We start from the raw sequence: 11,776 nt of genomic DNA, 5'->3' as shown, positions 1-11,776 counted from the left end.
AAAGCCACACTCATACATGCTATGTCTCTTTATTGTTGGACTTTATTCTTTTGCTTTGCAAAATTCATTTGCCTACATGGAAGAAGCAGTGGCTGCCAGTAATTTTCAACTTTTATACCTTACCATTTAAGACACCAGGGGGAGAAGGATCTCTTGATTTTCTTAGGGATGAGGTAAAACATCCTAGAAAAGATATTCAAGTTAAGCTGGGCACAAACACTGAATCCCACTGTACCAGGGAACAGGGTCATAGTTCACTAATGGAAGCACGTCTGATGTGAACCATGTTGATGAGAGAAGAGGCATTTTTAAAAAAAATGAATCCCTTTACAAACAGTATTCATAAATAGTGTGTGCCAGGTATATAGTGTATAGTATAAGTAATATATACCAGGTATACACAGAAGTAAATCAATCAATTATTTAATTTGGAGAAGTACATTAACAATTTTTAATATTTTCACTGACACAAGAAAGAGTTATTATTGAATGTAAAGGTTAAGAATAAAACTGTACAGAAGAGTAAACATAGCAGTCTGAGCCCACCATGTTTACAAGGGTTTGCTCGAAAATTTGGCCCCTTACTGCCATCTATTAACTTGGCTTTCAAAATGTACAGTTAGCTTTATTTAACTGTTATGAAGTTAGCAATGCCAATCTCAATAACGTGTGTGAGGACAGGGAGGGAATGGGATGGGATCTGGACAGAAACATGCCAAGTGCTACGTGCATGTATGTTTCCTAACACTCTGAACCTCACTATGATATATAATTACAATGCACCAATACAAATATAAAAAAGTTCACTCAGTTACTAACTGATGATTGTTTTGCCATGGTAAGGCTATTTGCACCAACACTCTTATTCATGGTAAATACTTTCTTCTTGGAATTTAAAATTTTTCTAGTTGTTAGCAAAGAATGCTTATATAACTACTTCCAGTAAAAACCCTAAATTATCAATCTCATCTTAGGCTTCCCTGGACAAAAATATTACATTTATATGCTGCTGCATTTTCCCTTTGGGAGGGACTGTGTGCCATGTAACAGGGAAGAGAGAGAGAGAGAATATGAAGACTGCACATTGATTCTCCCAGAATCTACCTTTGTTTTTCCCCTTGCTCATTCTTATTCTATCACTGTGGTAAGTCTGTGCTGTAGTACAATTGTCTGCTTCATCCTGTGATTTCTTCTGGTTAATTTATGAAGTGTGAGTGCACCTTGGACACCCAAATGGAACCTTCTAGGTTTATGATTGTGAACCTCGTCAGTGTCAACTTCTACCAGCTTTTCATCTTCCATACCTATTATTCCACTGTTGTCTCTTCTCAAATGCTTTTGAGGTGTGTGGTCTAAGACAATTTTTCATTACTGTCAATGAAATTTTAGCTCAGGTTTATGACAGTGAAAATATAAACCAGTGCACCTAATCTACCATATTTAAGTGGAAGCCCTTTATTATATATTAATATAATGAATGCCTATTGTATTAATAACATTTATTGTTTCTGTTATATTTTCCCATTAACTTTTTAAAGATTTCTAAGATCTGTCCTTCTATTATCTCTAATTTTTATCTCTATGTATTTCCTTATTTCATGTAAGTTTTTCTAAAGTGACTTTTTCATATCACTATTAGAGTATCCTATATATTAACAGTTCTAAGTAAGTTATAAATGGTTTATTGGTATATTTTTCTATAAAATTTTTCCTTTGGCCATGTCTGATTTGTAAAATAAATCCTCCATGTCTTACTAATTCATCCCTTTTAGTATGTTCAAAAAAGTTAATATCCTCTCAATATTCCATGAAAGAATGGAGATATTTTGTTTAATTTTTAATGCCACGTAATTATTTTCAAAATTGTCATCTGCTGATATCCACTGTTCCTTTTTATCTTTTTTACACCTATATGCTTTTTGTAAAATTTCTAGGTTATAGAATTTTCCATTTATTCATCTTGGAATGGAACTTGCTATTTGCTGCAAAAGGATGTGGTTGCAGTTTTCTTGACTTCTTTATTGTTTTTTTTTTGTGTGTGCTGGTAAAAGCACACATTAGAGCTTGAGGGTTAGAAATTGATAGTTACTATTTTCTTCAGCAGTCAACAGTGTTAGCACCATGAACAGCTATACAAACTGAACTTTTACTTAGTTCTATTTTGATTGTTTTCCTGATTTTTCTTTAAACTGGTTGGAACTCCCGTGCTGGCTGGCATGCACTCAGCAAGCTGTGGCTGCACTTTTGCTTCTGTGACCTGGCTTCTGGGCCAGCCAGCACTTTGTTTATAATCCAGTGTTAGAAAACAGACACACAAACAAACTAGTTTTGTATCTTAGGTGAGTACACCTACCCCTCCTGCAAAGCTATGTTTGGTCTTGAATTAGAAAGTTGGCTTTGGGGATATTATTTTCCATCTCTCTCACAACTGATCCCCATTTCCACACTTAATACCTGTCAGTCCAGAAGTAAAATTAAAGAAAAGTAATGGAATAAAATCTTTAGGCTCCTAGCATCTCTTCCAATCCCAGCCCTACTGGTGATCTGAGGATATGGAAAATATACTCCAGTTGAGGAATTTTTCATCTTTTTCTTTCTGTCTAATCTCCAGTGCCTGTGTCTAAATGCTGGGAAATATTAGTGGGGCATTTCAGGATTTCCTTCTTTACTTTGCATGTGTACTCCACCAGATATTCAAGACCCTCCTTGAATTTTAGTCAAATTATATTTTTTCTTGTGTTCTTGGTACATCTTGTATGAATTGTGAGTGAAAACACAGACTTCTTTCTTTTATTTGTTATTTCATTCTGGCTGATTCTGAAGTTGTTTTTAATACACATCCAAATTATCGCCCTTTCCAAAAGCCTTTCAAATAACAAATCTCTCATATTACAATTATTTCCTGGCCTTAATAAAAACTTTTTGATGAGCTTAACTGAAAATAAAATGCTCCTAAAGTTTGGGAATGACTTAGAAAAGATACCCTTTCTTATCTCTTGTGTGTGGTACTGGGGATGGAACCCAAGGTTATTCTACCTTTAACGACATTCCCAGCCTTATTTCTTATTCTTTATTTTGAAACAGGGTCTCACTGAGTTGCAAAGGAACTCACTAAGTAGCAGAGGCTTGCCATGAACTATGATTCCTGTCTCAGCCACCTGAATACTGGAATTACAAGTGTGTGCCACCATTCCCAGCTTGGAAAGGTACCCTTTCTGTTTTGACAAAATAGAAAAATGGATTCAATCTCTAAGTCAATAAATCCAAATAGAAGAGCAGTGTTTAGTGAGTGAAGTAAGAAAGATTTTGATAATCACTCAAGTTTAATCTGGGAGTAAACTACACAAACATAACATGCAGCCATACATAAGAGTACGGTAGATATCCAGTAAAGTCAGTAGTATCTAACTTCCAAAAATGCCAAATTGTTGACATAATAAGTTGTAGTTTTACCTATTTGTGTTTTTGACTATATCTTACAATTGTCTCCTTGCTTTTTAAATGATCCACAGCTAATATGGGAAAATGTATTCCAATGACCAATTTAGTTCACTAAATTGCATGGGCAAAAGTAGAATTTGCTGAGTTTAGGAGCTCTAATACCATTCTAGCACAATTTCATACAGATTATAGATTTAAAACTATAAATTAAGGCCAGGTGTGGTCATGCATGTTTGTAATGCCAGTACTTGAGAGGCTGAGAAAGGAAAATCTGGATTCGCAGCCAGCCTCAGCTACTTAGTGAGGCCCTCACAACTTAGTGAGATCCTGTTTCAAAATAAGGAATAAAAAAATAGGGCTGGGGTGCAGCTCAGAGGTATGATGCCCCTGGGTTCCATTCCCAGCACTACAAAACAACAACAACAACAACAACAACAACAACAACAAAAACACTATAAATTAAAGGTATTTGCCAAATGAAATGTGACTACAAGTTAGTTTACCATATTATTAAGTAATGAAGTTCTACTACATGAAGAACTTAAAATATGTCCTTTAATAACAGAAATAGATACATTTATGGCAGGATATCTTCTGTATAGGCTCATGCTGTAGACTAGTTGTCTGGAAACTATTCAATGTCTGCCTATGATTGTTTTTAGTAGCTGAAATGCAACATCACATAGAGTAGCTGCTAAATTTATTGAGAAAGCAGAACTGACATTCTGGGTGAATGAAGTAAGATAAAGTGCTTAAGGAAAAAAAATCTGTCATGTATAGATGTTTCCTGTTAGCAGCGGGAGTTGCAGATGGTCTTGCCACCAAATAGGTCTACAATGTATGTTATAGAATTATCAGGTTGAATTTTCACAGCTCTGACATTCTTCTATGATTTGCTACCAATCAGAATACTTTAAAATTGTTTGCTTCATTTTATAAACACATTAGTTCCAGTTTTCTCCTGGAATAACAATGAGAAATGAGAGATTTTTGTAGCAACATGTGGTGATCAATATGGTGAAATTTTGCAAATCAGTTTAAAAACTTGAGTTAAAAAGTCATACTGAGAGCTGAGCATGATGGGGAGCATGATGGGGCATACTTGTAATCCCAATATTTGGGAGGTTAAGACAGGTGGATCCGGGTTCGCAGCCAGCCTCAGCTACTTAGTGAGGTCCTGTACAACTTAGTGAGACTCTGTTTCAAAATGGAGAATGAAAAATAGGAATGGGGGGTGTAGCTCAGAGGTAGAATGCCTTCCCCAAAAAGGTCATATTGAATCATTATTTACCCATTTCCTTTGATTTTTTTATTTTTAATTTTTTATTGGTGCATTGTAATTGTACATGATGGTGAGATCCATAGGAATATATTCATGCACATAGCATCATTTGGTCTATTTCCTTCCCCATAACTCTCCTTTTCCTCCCCTTTTTCCCCTCTAGTTTCCACATAGAAAACACACAGCCCTTGATTTTGAGTCTGGCTGATGTCACTTAGCATGATGTTCTCCATTTCTATTCATTTTCCTGCAAATGGCAAACATTTATTCTCCATGGCTGAGTAAAACTCCATTGCATATATATACCACATTTTCTTTGTCCATTCATCTCTTGATAGACACACCTATTATTCTACAAATGCTAAAATACACTTAAAATGAACCAATATATTTTTATCTTTTTGGTTTAAAAAGATACTTGATTTAAAATGGTACTTGTAGTCAGGCATGGTGTTGCACACTTGTAATCCCAGCATTCAGGAGGTTAAGACAGGAGGATCGCAGTTCGCAGACAGCCTCAGCTACTTTGTGAGAGCCTTTGCAATTCAGTGAGACCCTGTTTCAAAATAAAGAATAAAAAATAGGGCTGGGGGTGTAGCTCAGAGGTAGAATGCCCTTGGGTTCCTTTCCCAGTATCACAAAAATAAAATAAAATAAAATAAAATGTTACTTGTTATATGGAAAGGTTTATATATACAATGGTATGGGTTATTTATTGTAAGTATATTAATATATAATACTATATGAATATAAAACTATTTTAGGTATAAAATACTGTATGGCAGTGCCATTAAGCAATCCATCAAGTTCCTTCCAATTTTAACAAACCAAGTTTGTAGAAAACATCACATATTATTTTTAAAATTGTAAATATTTGGGTCTAGAAGGTAACTGAAGTATATCAACACATTTCAGTACAAACCATTATTATAATGTCTGCCTTAGAATATGACTTACACACACACACACACACACACACACACACACACACACACCGATTAAAACATGGATTAAAAATTACATGAAGAAAAACAAATATTCCCATTGTAAAACTCAGCAGATTTGCTCAGAAAGCATACTTTCTATTGACTGGCCATCAATACAAGGAAGAGAACATTTTAAGTTACACAATTTTCGTTCTCAAGGAAGAGACCACAAGCTGACTGTTGAGAAAGATAAGCCTCTTCCTAATTACCAAACTCAGAAGAAAAGGACAACAGTAACTTTACACAAATCTAGGACCAAAGTTCAAAGGCCTGTTTTAATACTCCATTTCATAAACCCCAAGAACTAAAATTAAGTTGTCTATGAGTAACACTCCATAGCCTTTTCTGTTACAAAGCTTAATGTATTAATCGGTTGTCGTGAGCTTCTGAGTAGACCCTCAGTGAATCGCTTAATTCAGGTAGACTTCAAGTTCTTAAATAAATGTGTACAACACATATTTTAAAATATCTGCCATTCTGAATTTCAGATATAACACTTACTAATAACAATCCACTAAATTTTGGAGGCCAGAAAAGTAGGTGATGTGATTATTTTATGTTTTTGTAAACCAAAAAAGCTGCAGTGTCCTCCCCTGGCTGGGAAGACCCTTTGTTTCTACAAGAGCTGGAAAGATGGCCTGTCAGTGTGCCCCCCACTTACATATATATGTTCCAGCACTTGTGCCCTTCATATGCTGAAGCCCTAAGCCTCCAGTTCCATGGAATGTGACCTTATTTGAAGACAGGGTCTTTGCAAAGTAAATGAGGTGATTAGGGTGGGCCCTAATCCAACAATACTGGAATACTTATAAAAAAAAAGAATAAATTTGAAGATAGCCTAACATATAGAGAGAACCCCATGTGAAACTGAAGGTGACTATCTATATGCATAGAGAGGGACCTAGGATAGAGTCAGACCTCAGACCTCACAGTTCTCAAAGGAAGCTGAACATGCTGACATCTCAGTCTCCAGAACTATGAGCGAATACGTGTGTGTGTGTGTGTGTGTGTGTGTGTGTGTGTGTATGTGTTGCTATGTATTAAACCCAGAGGCATTCTACTCTGAGCTACAACTTCAACTCTATTTTTTTTTTAATTTGGAAATAGGGTCTTGTTAAATTGATGACAGCCTCACTAAGTTGCTGAGGCTGGTTTTAAACCTGTGGTCCTGCTCTCAGCTTCCTGGGATTACAGGCCTGCATCACCATATCCAGCTTAAATTTATTGTTTGAGCCATGAAATATATGGTATTTTGCTTTAGCCCTAGAAAACTAGTAGCATGGTGATGAGATTTCTAAATGTAGAAATTTTGGCCGTGCACAAGAATCAATTCAAAAATTGAAATACAGCTTTCTTTCTTTTAGTCTTTATGCTTAGTAAGCATTGTCTCTTGAATCTGTGTCATTGTAAACAAATATAAAATTCTTAATTTTTAATAAAACAAGTTATTATATTTAAACATGATATCTTTTAAAATGTTAAGTGAATTTTGTATTCATAACTTTAATACTTACTAAATGAAAATAACTGGTTTCTTAATTCATTTTGGTACTGGGAATTAAACCCAAAGGCTTTCTACTTCTTTTTTTTAAACATCCCCAGGTCTTATTTTACTTTTGTAACAGGGTCTTTCTAGGTTTTTGAGGGTCTTGCTAAGTTGCTGAGGCTAGTTTTGAACCTGTGATTATAGGTGTGTGCCACCACTCCCAGATTCAAAATTTTATAATAATATGTAATAATATTCTTCCAACCAGTTTATCTTTTTGTGTAGTACTCTTTACTCTTTAAAAAAATCAGTCAAGTTCTATCCTGTGAAGACATCTAATTTTTATCAATAGCCACATATAAAAGCTGTATTGTGTTGGGTGTGGTGGGGCACACTTGTAATCCCAGTACTTAGGCGGCTAAGACAGGAGGATCCAGGCTTAGTAAGACAATGCTTACTAAGCCTCAGCTACTTAGGCCTTCTGCAATTTAGTGAAACCCTGTTTCAAAGTAAAGAATAAAAATATTACTGGGGGGTGTAGCTTGGAGGTAGAATGTCCCTGGTCTGGATTCAATCCCCTCACTGCAGGAAAAAAAATCTTCACCAAAACATCGTGATCTATTGGGTATTTTACTGTCATGAGACAGAATTGCTCAAAAGTGACCAAATTTTTCACTCCACTTTATTTGGAATTTTTCAAATACTGAAGGAGAATAAAATGGTTCAATGAATTTATAGTAGAAGTTTTTATTCAGTGAATTTAATGAGAGTTTCGACAATAAAAATGCTCAAAATTTGAATCTAAAACCTTTTAATGGACACCAAATAATATTCCTAGACTGAATGAAAATAACACAATAAATTTAAGGTTTAACTTTAAATATACCTATGTATACAAAGTATTTATGGATAGATGAATCAAAAGTTTATTATTAAAATTATTATTATTTTTACCAAAGTATTGATATGAAATTCTGAACCAAAGTTAAGTAGCTTAAAATAAGTTTCTTTCTTTTTGGCTCAATACAGCTGTTGCTACTTGATAGGCTGTCCCTCTGCATTGGGAGTAGGGTCTATTAGCTAAGTTTATATTGTAAGACAAATGCTATGTATCCAGTAATAATCACCATCAGCTCATGAACTTATTCTGTACATGTTTCTTTTCACTGAAGAGATGTTGGCCATCCTACTCTGCTCCAGATACTCATTTTCTAGCCTTGGTAATGTTGGCTGTTAACATCTCACCTCCTTTGTTAAATTTAGACCTTGTTCTAATGTGAAAGTAAGTTGTACAATTTACTTTTATAATTCTCATTTTTTTTTTGTACTTAAAATTTTGTTTACGAAAAAGGAACATGTATGAAAATGAGTATGTATTCTCCTTTGACGCAATCGTTCTCAAACACTTGTGGGTTGTAGAGTGCATTTCAACTCTTCCATTTGTCATTTAAGTGAAAACTGAGGGATTTTACCAAATGACGTTCTTAGGTTTGCATGGTTTGATGATACAGCCATTAGTGGTAATAGTAGTTAAACCAAGCATGTAAAAGCCAGCATACTATTTCAAACTGCACAGATTCTCTCTTCCACCTACTTTCTATACATTTAATGGTTTTTCATCTGTTAGGAGACTTTTTTCCTTAAGCAGCAAGAATCCTGCTCACAAGGTAGCACAAGGAAACCTTTTAATAGCAAAAATGTATTGGACCATTGAGATGGTTGGTTGTTTCAAGCACTCATCGGCCACAAAATAAGAGTAAACAACCTAGAGTAAGAAACCTGGCCATGAACAAAATTTCAATAATTTCAACCGGTTTGCAAATACAGTTGCTTCTCAAAAGCTGTTTCTAATGCAACATTTAAAAATAGGTGATCTTTGATTAATTTTCATGAGAAAAATTACATTAAAATTAGGGCTTTATAATTCATACATTTAAAATGAAGTGACAAATATGACTTCAAATTTATCATAGACTCACTCAAGGAGATACTATTGTCTATGGGTTTGTAAACAACTAAACTGGGAATTCCATATAAATTTCTTACTTGAACATTTTTAAGGTAGAGGTTTAGCAGTGGCAGAGTCAAGAAAGGAGGACTTTTTTTGTGATATAGAAATCATCTCTGAGAAGCAGATGTCCAGCCAGGGGCCGATTTCCCAGTAGTACCGTTTTCTCCAACAGGGCTGGCTAGCTAGCTCTGTCCTGTTGAAAAGTGAAGTATCTACTTCAGGCCAAGCTCCTCTTTATTCTCTATTTTCTTTATAGACATCATCCAAAGTAACTCATCAGCCCAACTCTATAACGATTTTCTGAAATACCCTGGGTGAAAATACAACCTTGAGACGACTTACCTAGGTAAAAGCTTTTAAGACAGAGGGTGCTTTGAATTTCTACAACCAATTGCATATATTTTCAGTATTTTACTTCTTCCTCTTGAAATTTTAACAAAGATAATGCCTATTTCTGAAGCATTTTGCCCTCCTCTGTGTGAAGACACTCTGATCCCAGTAATCGGCCATTGCTGGCCTGCGTCTTTCTCCTTTCATGGCTGCCAAGTCGTCAGTTCTTTACAATCAAGACAGTCAGGTATTGATCAGGCTTCTTATCCTGGCCAAATATGTCTTCGGATTCTTTAGGAAATTACAAAACCGAGCTAGGTGTGGAGAGGTGCATGCTGGTAAGCCCAGTACTTAGAAGGCAGAGACAGGAGGATTACAGGTCTGAGACCCACAATTTAGTGGGGCCTTGTTGCAGAATAAAAAATAGGGCTGAGGGCATAGCCGAGAGGTAGAATGTCCCTGGGGTTGATACCCAGTACCACAAAACAAACAAACAAACCAAAAAAAAAAAAAAAAAAACAAGACAAATCTAGTAATTTGCATGTAACAAAATTTCCACTTTTAAAAGTAAGTACCTAGAGCCCGGTGTGGTGGTGCACTCTTGTAATCCCAGTACTTGAGAGGCTGAGAAAGGAGGATCTGAGTTCGTGAACAGCCTCAGCTACTTAGTGAGGCCCTTTGCAACTGAGTGAGATCCTGTTTCAAAATAAAGAATAAAAAATAGGGCTAGGGCATAGCTCAGAGATAGAATGCCTCTCGGCTCCAACCCCAGTACTGCCAAAATAAATAAATAAATAAATAAATAAATAAACAAACAAATAAATAAATAAAATAAGTGCATAGAATAGTTTAATGGTTAATTTTATTATTTTAGTTAATGTGGGAATGTACACAAGTCAGAAAGAACAGTTATAAATTGATGCAGACTTAAAAATAAATTAACAATCATGTAAATAGCTGAGATAATCCCATGCAGTTTGTCAATAAATACTTCCTCTGGAAAATGTGGAAGGCATATGTAAATTGAGTTTTAAATTTCAAAAAATAAACACGTAGGGGAAGCTATTTGCATAATTTCCAGTAATATAACAAATTCCTAAGGAAAGTATGCTTACGGTTAACATATTTTATTCAACTGTTGCAGATTCAGAGACACAATTTAAAAATCTGTGGGGAAAGGCTGTAAAAATTACATGTTCCCCAGACACAAATGATTTTCTGACTTACTTTTTAACAGATTGCCATAGATAGGAGGGCTACATCTTAGAAGAGACATGTTAATTAAAATGTGATTTTTAGATTTATGGAACTAGTTCTTCTGCCTCGGAATGATATGTCTTTCTTTTAGTAATTTTTATTTGCTTCTTTCCAGGTGAAGTACAATGCCTCTGGGTTCAACCTTCAGTACTAGCAAATAAAAAAAAAAAAAAAAAAAAAAAGAAGAGAGAGAAAAACAAAAATACCAAAGCCCCTAAACAAGATAACCAAAATAAATACAGGGTGATATTGGTGCTTAAATAACCTCAAATTTCAATGGGATTTTATTGAGCAGGTCTAGAATTATCCATGTGCTAAAGGAAACAAGTTATGATTTTTCAAATAAAATAACAATTTGGTTATAAAAATCTTTTTGATATGAAGATTATTCCAGAGCATCTACATGAATAACATTTTATGTTGCTATGTTTTCAAGTCTGCTAATAATACAAAATATAATTCTTGACAAGTTTGTCAGGAAGACTATTATACTTTTTTTTTCTCACTAGAAAAACAGATCAGGGAAAAAAATACATCCTGGACCCTGCTGCTTAGCACCGCAGGTTGATGCTGTATTGAAATATCAGCAGTGGCCACCAGTTCAAATGTGTTGTGGTTATCTTGTGGCTCTGAGATCTCCAAGTGATTTTGGAGACTGCTTGTTCGCACATAGTTTGAAGAGCAGCAAGGGCACAGCAGGGCAGCAGATCCAGACCACAGGTATTTGGTCATCAGAAAAAACAGATTTGCCAATGGGAATTTCCCAGTTTCTTTTTTTCAGAGCAGCTGTTTGCTCTGAAAATTTCTTTGTGCTCAACAACTTTCAATTTTGTTTACTAATTTGTCCTTTTGGGTAGATCACTGTGCTAGCCACCGTGAAGAATTATAAAGTCAGACTTCCAACTTCATATTGGAGTCACACATGTTTATCAGAAACATTCCAGTTACTCTACTGAATGAGGGTAAGGAACAGAAAAATTAGA

Source organism: Muscardinus avellanarius, assembly GCF_963383645.1.
Source record: "Muscardinus avellanarius genome assembly, chromosome: 8".
NCBI classification, from domain to species: domain Eukaryota; kingdom Metazoa; phylum Chordata; class Mammalia; order Rodentia; family Gliridae; genus Muscardinus; species Muscardinus avellanarius.
This window is presented reverse-complemented; position numbering follows the sequence as displayed.